The 9,694-nt window shown below is 39.4% G+C and overlaps 1 long non-coding RNA gene across 1 annotated transcript; it reads left to right on the top strand.

Annotated features, from left to right (window-relative positions):
- Positions 1 to 2,550: 2,550 nt before the first annotated feature.
- On the top strand, positions 2,551 to 9,673 carry LOC136885743 (uncharacterized). The gene is made up of 3 exons (XR_010861604.2): positions 2,551 to 2,752; positions 5,097 to 5,316; positions 9,589 to 9,673. It is a non-coding gene; the product is annotated as an uncharacterized lncRNA (long non-coding RNA).
- The last annotated feature ends 21 nt before the right edge of the window (positions 9,674 to 9,694 follow it).

Raw genomic sequence — 9,694 nt, 5'->3', positions numbered from 1 at the left:
CTGTAGACATGTCTTGACATGTTGCTTGTTTCTTTCTTTCCATTACTTACCCATAAGTTTGATACAGAAAAATAATTACTGATTTCGTAGTTAGAAAATTTATTTTATTTAATCTAACCCAGGACATTCTAGACGTTTGCCACATGACACAGAATGATCCACAGTAAAAATTTTGATGAAAGATGATAAATCAGATTAATCTTAAAAAAGAATATGACATGAACTTCATATAAATTATGTCAAAGAATCGAGATGGAGTATTTGATTGTAGAGATGACTATCTCATCTTGCAGATTTCTTGATAGTTGATATTTTTGTTGCCATGTCACGAAAGATTTGGGAATTGTTCCCCTTGCACCAAAGAAAAGTCCAGTTACAGTAATTTTTCAAGGGTTACAAGACTCAAGAAAGAAAAGCATGTTTGGATTATAAATATTGTTTTTCTCATTATGCATGTCAGTCGGCTGATAGGCTGAAGATTCAAAGCGTACCGTTTGATCAATAACTTCTGCTTTGTTCCTCCAGCTATCAATTGCTAACTACAACTGTTAGGTTCTTCAGTCTACCAAAACTAATTTGAGTAATAAATGTATCAACTATTTGAAAATGAAAATATATGGTAACAGTATTATAATTGAAAAAAAGAAACAACTTAATTAAAATGGAACGACATGAAAAATGAAATGTCGTATGACTTTTAGTGCCGGGATATCCCAGGACGGGTTTGGCTCGCCAGGTGCAGGTCTTTCTATTTGACTCCTGTAGGCGACCTGCACGTCGTGATGAAGATGAAATGATGATGAAGACAACCCATACACCCAGCCCCCGTGCCATTGGAATTAACCAATTAAGGTTAAAATCCCCGACCCGGCCGGGAATCGAACCCGGGACCCTCTGGACCGAAGGCCAGTACGCTGACCGTTCAGCCAACGTTTCGTCCTTGAAAGAACATCATCAGATTCTATCAAATCACACTCAGTTATGTATAAATGTATAAACATTTATGTTTATTTCTATTTATTACTCAAAATTAGTTTTCGCAGACTGAAGAATATAACAGTTATAAGGGGCGATCAAAAAGTTTCCGTTCAATGGCCGTACACTCCTGAATTGGGATGCCAATCGGGCAAAATCGCCGTGAACACTGAGGCACTCATCCCACCGACGCACCAGGATGAAGATCCCCGTGTGGTTAAACACTGTGTCCTGCTGCATGAATGAAGTCCGTTACCGCCTGCTGCACATCCTCATCTGACAGGAAGTGTTGATTCTGCAAGGCCTTTTTGAGGGGACCGCAGGCATGATATTTGCATGGGGAGAGATCAAGACCATTGGGCAGGTGCCCTAATCACCTCATCCACTGCCCTCTTGCTGTCTGTAATGGATGAAGCTGGCCTCCCAGATCGACAAGTGTCTTGTGTCGAAACATGACCCGCACAGAACTTGGTGCACCATTCTACAGTACAATAGTGGTTTTCAACAGACATGCTGCTCGATACACAGTCTGTATTCTCTGATAGATGTCCTTTGTCCTTTGGCAGCCAAGAACAGAACAACAGCACGTTGGTCTTGTTTGGACGCATCTGGTAATAACGTTGCCATAGTTCACGTGGCCACATTTAACACACGCACCTCGACACTAATGCCACACTAATCCCTTTGTCTGTCCACTGCACCAACGCCCTCAAACAGGAAGTTTTTGATCACGCATTATATAAATTAACTGAGTTGAAACTAAACTGTGCTTATGAGTAATTGATAACCTAACCAGAAGACTCAAAAGATATTATTTTCTATTACAGGTGTTGATACATGTGCAAGAAATATTACTACACTTGAAGAAGTAGGAGATGATGATTATTAAGAAGACTGTTGCCCTCCCTTGGAAGTCTTGTGAAGTGATGTGCTGATTTCTCAAACGTTTTCCCATAAGTGAGTGACGACAAGAAGGTGGAGAAGAGTGTCAAACTAATTTTCTAATACATTCTTGATAAGTTTGTAATCTGCTGTTAAATAATCGTGATAAACTTGCATAGTTTTTTAACCCATTTTTCAAGTGATACAGTGTCAAGTGTTAGAACTAATGAATTCATATCAGAGTTCTTTATTCGTCAGGAAGTGCAATTGGAAAAAAAGAACACTTTTGGAAGAAGGAAGATAACATAATGAAATGCAAAGTTGATGGACTGAGCTTTCAGAAAATATGCAGCATTTGAAGAAGATAATGAAGAATTCCAACCAGAAGTTTACCAGTGTCGATGCGGTGTAATTTGTTGACATAAGTATTCTTCAGTAAGCTGACGAAGTTACAAAAGTTGCAAGTTACTAAGTGATTGGACAACACTGAAGAGAACAGCCCAAACTAAGGTGATGAGATAAAACTGAAGAAGGCATGGCAAAGCTAACTCACAACAATATGGGTGAAATCTTCCCTACAGGCTACGATATCAGTGAATAAAAAATTCAATGGAACAACTGTGAATTGGTAAGACTATTATTTTTTCCAGGAATTGGATGGTTTGACAATGTGAAGACTCATAAGATAAGTAAACATACATTCTTTTTTTATTACATCATTTGTTATTAAATACCTAATTAATATAACATGAAGATGTTATTCAAAAATAGTGTTGATTTTGTAGATTGCAGGCATCACATCTGTAGAGTTCTGAAACATTGAGTTCTTCATCTGACATCACACACTGATTGTTGGCAGATTCTTTAATGGACCTTACTGAGCCAAGAAGTCAAGGTGTGTGACAATTATTTCAGTTCACTTCAAGTGTATTGTGATGTGTAAAAATAAGCAGCACACCAAGAGTTTATTTTAACCCTATAATGCCCAGTTTATCATATTTGTTACACATATTATTAATGAAATAGAAAATTTCTTCTTCTTCTTCTTCTTCTTCTTCTTCTTCTTCTTCTTCTTCTTCTTCTTCTTCTTCTTCTTCTTCTTCTTCTTCTTCTTCAGTTCCCATTTCCAGTTCTCTCCTGGGTCATATTATAAATCATTGTCTGTCTCTCTATCATTCTTTTCCTGCTTTCAATATTTATTCTAGTTTCCTCCTCTTTTCTCTATAATCTCCTCCACTGAACATCCTCCTTTTTGAGACCTTTCTTGTGGTTTCTCTCCTGGTGGTTTATCTGTACATACTTTCTTCGGAGCTCGGTTGTCTCTCATTTTCATCATCAGGTGTCCATGCCACTTCAGCTTCCTTGTTTCTATCCTGTCGTGTAGTTTTGAAACTCAGATCCAATATATTTATTTCTAATTCTCTTGTCTTTTCTCTCCTGAGATACCTCCAAGGATTTTCATCTCATCTGCCTGAACTCTACTCTCGTTACTTTTATTTTAATTGGCTTTATGTCGTACCAGCACAGAAAGGACTTATGGCAATGATGGGGTAGGGAAGGCCAAGTGGGAAGGAAGTGGCTGTGGCCACAATTAAGGTACAGCCCCAGCATTTGCCTGGTGTGAAAATGGGAAACCACGGAAAATCATCTTCTGGGCTGCCAACAGTGGGGATTCGAACCCACTATCTTCCAAATGCAAGCTCACAGCTGTGCGCCCCTAAACACACGGCCAACTCACCTGGTACATTACTTTTTGGTGTTGTCAATGTGCCTTCTGCATCCCCCTGCAGGTTGGGACGGTAGAATAACACCCACAGTATCCCCTGCCTGTCGTAAGAGGCAACTAAAAGGGGCCCCAAGGGCTCTGAACTTTGGTGTGTAGGTTGGCGACCACGGGGCCATTAGCTGAGTCCGGGCATTCCTTCCACTTACTTGTGTCAGACTCCTCACTTCCATCTATCCTACCTGACCTCCCTTGGTCAACGCTTGTTCTTTTCTGACCCCGACACCATTAGGTTTCCGAGGGATAGGGAGTCTTTCATTTTCACACCCTTCATGGCCCTTGTCTTCCATTGACCAACACCTCCATTTTTCAAAGTGTCAGATCCCTTCCATTTTTTTATACAGAGGATGGTTGCCTAGTTGTACTTCCTCTTAAAACAATAATCACCACCACCACCTGTGCCTTCTGCATATGTCAAAATTGGTACATAACAAGTTGAATACCGGTACTGAACTTCCCTTAGAAATTGGTTTTCCATTTACTTCCATATTTTCCCTTCTCTTGCTTATTCTCATTCCAAACCCAAGTGAATTGGTCATGCAGTTTTGGGCGTGTAGCAGTGAGCTTGCATTCCAGAGATAGTGGGTTCGAACCCCACTGCTGGCAGCCCCAAAGACGGTTTTCCATTATTTCCCATTTTCACACCAGGCAAATGTTGGGTCTGTACTTTAATTAAGGCCAAGTTCACTTCCTTCCCACTCCTAGCCCCTTCCTATCCCATCATCACCATAAGACCTATATGTGTCGGTGCAACATAAAGCAGTCTTTAGTTTTAATAGAATCATGAGCAGCAAACTTGTAATCTATATGAGATACAGACTTAGAAATAAAACCATTTTTAAAGATATATGATCTAAAGTAGGATGAAGTTAAAATATAATGGTGATTCTCATATGGAGACATCTTCATTTCCTCACAAGTATAACATTGAAATATTTTTTGCAGGTTCAGTTTTTAAAATGGTTAAAATCTCTGAGTTGGATCGCTACACCTTTCCAAGACGGTGGCGGCTAGTGCGCCGTTGAGACACCACTGCAAGCCTCTTATGTAGGACAATGCATCTAACTGATGAGCCCACTGCTACACTGGGGCGAAATGCTGGTAATTTCACAATTGAAAAAGCCTAACGAGCTTAAATGTTTTTAACATTTGCAATTGATGAAATTAAATTATGGTTTCCTTCTAGGAACCTTATTTTTAACATAAACTTTAAAACTATATCTGCAAAGATAATTTTGATTGTTATCCTTGTGATTTTATGGTACTGAAAATGTTTCCATAGGAGGCGAAACACATATTCCATACAAATAATAAATAATTAAATGTATGATATAAAAAAGGCTTGAATAGGCAGATCTTTTCACTTGACAATTGTATATTTCACTTAGACGAAAGTGATTATATATTTGTAAATTATCTGCATAAAGGTGATACTTAATAAATTGCCATGTTTCAGCTATGCCACTGATACTCATCAAAAACTGAAGTAGATCCAAAACTGAACTTTGTGGGACACCATAGACCTCACTCTCCCATTTTGAGCTCGCATCTTCCACTCCCACAAGATGCCATCAGCCTGTGAGATAGGCACTGTTGGGTTAAAATTGAGATATTGAAGCTTCTACAGAAGTATATGAAAGGTGACAATGTTGAACACACTTCTGAAGTCTAATGAAGTAAGTATAGTCACTTTGCATTCATCTATTGCAATTTAATATAATATAACAGTCACTCACAGTAAAGCTGCCACTGTGCTGTCCTCTCTTAAAGCCAGATTGAAAGGAGCCAAGGAGTGAGTGATTTGTGAGATATTCCACAACTTGTAAGTGCACCAGTTGTTCTAGTACTTTTGAAAGGGTAAAAGAATTGATATTGGCTGATAGTCTGATGGAAAATTTAACAAAGAGCTGGAACTGGCATTTCTAAAGCGTCTTTCCAAATTTTAGGAAACAGTGGTTGAAGACGCAAGTGTAGGTAGCACTAGGCATTAAAGGGTTAAGTATGCCTGGTGGAAATGAGTCCCCGTGAACATTTGGCAACCATTTTGTTACAGCTGAAAGAAAATCGTTTTGACTCAAAAGCACTAGATTTCAAGAATTCTATATTCAGAGATAAAATACACATAGATGAGAATATACAGGTATGGTGAAAAATCACTGTTCAATTTCAGATGGTAATAATTTTTTTGCAAATTAATAGATTTAGACAAAATAGGAAATATCCTGTTCACAAGTTCATGAGAACTTCTCGATACACTAAAATTCCATGTAGGTGCCTGCCTACCAAGTATCATAAGCATACTTTTTCTTTTGAAGGAAATTCTAGGGAACATTTCTTGACACCACACTGATACATTCCTCTAATGTCTCCATCCCCACAAAAAGAAGTCACATAATGTTAGGTCTGGACTTCTGGGAGGCCATTCATGTGGCCCCCATAATTTTTCAAACCATGCAATGATGGTCGATGAGGTGCCGGGGTATTTTGACGACCACATTCGTTCCATTACAACTGGAATTCTGGCTGCTGCAGAGGAAAAATACCTTCCTCATCCAGTATCCCTTGCTGGAAACAGGTCCCATGGTGGACCGATGAAATTGCAGCACCCATCCATGAGTAATTGCTGATGGGCATTTAAGCAGTATCCTCAGAATCCTACTATGGCCAACCACATTGCGTGTAACCACCTCCACAGTGCAGCCCGTTTCTTGATTCAGGAGAGTAAGAAAGCTACTTGGGTAAAGTATCTGTCTTCCATGATGGCATATACACCATCATCACAAGTGTGGACAAAACTCTGCCATACTGTTAGAGTCCAGAACAATCCCTTGGTCCCCGGAATCTCCATTAATGAAGAAATAGTTATGATTCCTTTAGTCATTGCAGACATGTCCAGTTCTGGAAAATATGACCCTGTATTTCTGCCCATTCAGCTTGGGACAGAGGCGCATCATCTCTCATTTGCCTCATGTACTTCATTTTCCTATAAGGAGCATATCGCGGAGTGGAAATTGGGGAGTGCACTCGCACTGGGCGGAGATACAACTCCTGGGCTGGACAAAATCCATAATCAAATGCTGAAACATTTGAGTGACCGATGTTTCAGTGACCTATTTAGCAGAATATGGAGTGAGAGAGAGTTACCATCTCCGTGGTATGAGGGAATTGCAAGACCATTTCCCACACCAGGTAAAGATCCAAAGCTTCTGGATAGTTATAGGCCGTGTCTTTACTGCCCTCATAGAAAGATAGGAATATAAATACTTTAAAATATGGCACTAGACCTACAGCCCTGAATGACCTTTGTACAACAAGCGATCGCTGCTTTTCTCAAAGGCCTTCAGACTATGAGGTGAGGCATGGTCAGCACTGCAAAATCTTGAGCCATTATTCTTGGTTTTCTAGATCAAGTCTGCTATCTCACCATTAGATAGCTTCTCACATAAGCTGAATGGATTTCGAACAAGCCCTCATCCATCAATATGAATTTTAGGCTCAAAAATATAGACCACATCCCTGATACACATTTTATATTACTTTCTTTTTTACATATGTTCTTGAGTGATACAGTATGACCAAGAGCAGCACACTGTATGTCAAATATTTCGGGACAAATCATTTCCGTTGATTTCCAAGATCAGCTTGTATAAAACATATATATCTGCTACATACATTGATGTATGGTCTGGAAGTAGCAACACTTACTGGATCAAGAGTCATCTTCAGGCAACAGAAATGAAGTTCCTCCATTCTTGTTTACAAACAACAAAATTAGATCAAATAAGGAATGTGGATATCTGACAGTAGCATGGATTGGAAAGAAGCTTGCTGGGGAGCCTCGAAGTGAAGAGATTGTAGTGGTATGGTCACATGAAAAGAATGGAACCTCACAGGAGTCCTCGAGCATACTTTGACCGCAGTGTTCCTGGAAAAGAGACCAAGAGGAAGACCCTGTGATGTTTGGGAGAAGTAGATTTTCAAGGACCTTGTTTTAGAGATTTTTCTTAACAATTTGCTCCACGTCACTCTGACACAGACAGGTCTTATAGCGACGATGAGATAGGAAAGGCCTAGGAATGGGAAGGAAACAGCTTTGGCCTTAATTAATGTACAGCCCCAGCATTTGCCTGGTGTAAAAATGGGAAACCATGGAAAACCAACTTCAGGTTTGCCAACAGTGGGCTCGAACCCTCTATCTCCCTGATGCAAACTCACAGCTGCGTGCTCCTAACCGCACAGCCAACTTGCCCGGTGAAATTAGAGATCTAAATTGGCATCGCATATCTGAACAGCATCTGTGGATGGGCAGGAATTAATCAGATAGTGTTCGTCATAATACACAACACCTCATACACGAACAGTACTGTATATCACACTACCAACCACCCCACAAGCGTGCAATAATGAATACATCCCTACATGCAAGGTTGGCGTCAGGAGGGAGATTTGGCCATAAAACTAAGCCAAATCCCAAATAATTAGGAAATGTTCAAGGTGAAGACAGTGGCAGATCAGTGTAGGAAGAGAAAACAAACATAAACATGAAGAATCAAAAGGTCATGGACAATCTCTCCACCTCCATATACTGCGCCTGGCAGTTGCTCCCTCTTCCAACATTGAACTGTTATTATGTTTTGTGTGTTCAAGTTTCTTTCTTTCTACATATACCTTGATTTGACACTTGTTTTGTTTCTTTCCATCAATTAAGTCAGGGTTTCCGAAACATTTTGTCTCTGAGGTCCCCTGAGCATACTGCATACATACCCAAAGACCCGTTAGCCACAGAACATAATACTGCACTCGGTAAACAAAAGGCAGAATTTTGTAATGATACCATGTTTGATTTTATTCATATAATTTAGGACTCATGGTGCTGTTTTAAGACCAAGCATTTTACAAAGCATAGTCACTCAAACTGAAGATCAGCCTCTACATTAGCTCTGTTTCTGTACTTCGTTTTCATTTTTGTGAGAACAGAAAAGGTACACTCACACAGGTACATTGTCATGCAAGGCATTAAACGCAGTATTTCCCTTTCTAGAAATTGTCAGGTATAGGGGATGTCATGGACACAAACGTCGATCAGACAGGCGGAGTTGTGGTACATTCATGGAACTTCCTGGAGCTAAACATGCCACTCCATCTGCTTCTCTACCCATATGATACTTCAATTTAATTTTCACTTTCTCTCTGTCAAGATACTTAGGCTAGTTGATCTTCCCCAAGGGAGGGCAGTTCATGTTCACTTTCAAAGAAGGGATTTCTGATCCACAAGATTTTCTCAACCAGAGGCAGAAAATATGGTCTGAGTGCAGGTACTAGCAATTACAAGTGTCTCACAATTACATCACTTACACTGCCTTGTAGTAGTGTATTTCTTCTTTTTTCACCACTAAATTCTACTATCTATTGGCCAGTTACATATACTGTATGCAAGTTAAACAGCAATGAAGACATAGCTACTAAATTTAGGATAATGTTCTATGAATTGTGTGTGTACAATACATTATTATTGTGGACCCCTTCGATTATTGTCGCGGCGCCTCAGGGAATCGCGGACCACAGTTTGGGAATGGCTGAATTAAGTTGTAAGGGTGGATAAAAGTAAAAAGGAACAGTAGATAATGAAGTTATGGACAACTTTTGCAAGTGATTCCAATCTGAAATAAAGGAGTTCTACGAACAAGGTATTCACCACCTGATAAAACAGCGGGACTAGTACTTTTGTAACATTGGAGATTGCTTTTTAAATAAACCTTGTTGATTTTATTCTGTGGCCTCTGATTTCATTTGACCTGCCCTCATAAAATATGGTTAGAATTATTAATGGTATAAAATAAAGGTCAATATTCATTTTTTGTTTGGCAAGTATTTTGTTGTGGTAAATAATTGTCTTTATGAATTATTGATAAACTGCACAGAAGAACATTAAGGTATTTCTGTTACAGCTGTTCCAGTGCCTGCAAGAAATACTACTACACCTGAAGGAATAGAAGATATTCACTGTAAAAACTGCTGTGAATTTTCCCTTGGAAGTCTTGTGAAGTGGTTTGC

The sequence above is a fragment of the Anabrus simplex genome, chromosome 14, assembly GCF_040414725.1.
Source record: "Anabrus simplex isolate iqAnaSimp1 chromosome 14, ASM4041472v1, whole genome shotgun sequence".
In the NCBI taxonomy this organism is placed as follows: domain Eukaryota; kingdom Metazoa; phylum Arthropoda; class Insecta; order Orthoptera; family Tettigoniidae; genus Anabrus; species Anabrus simplex.
The sequence above is the reverse complement of the archived record's forward strand: the minus strand, read 5'-3'. Positions and strand labels throughout refer to the sequence as shown.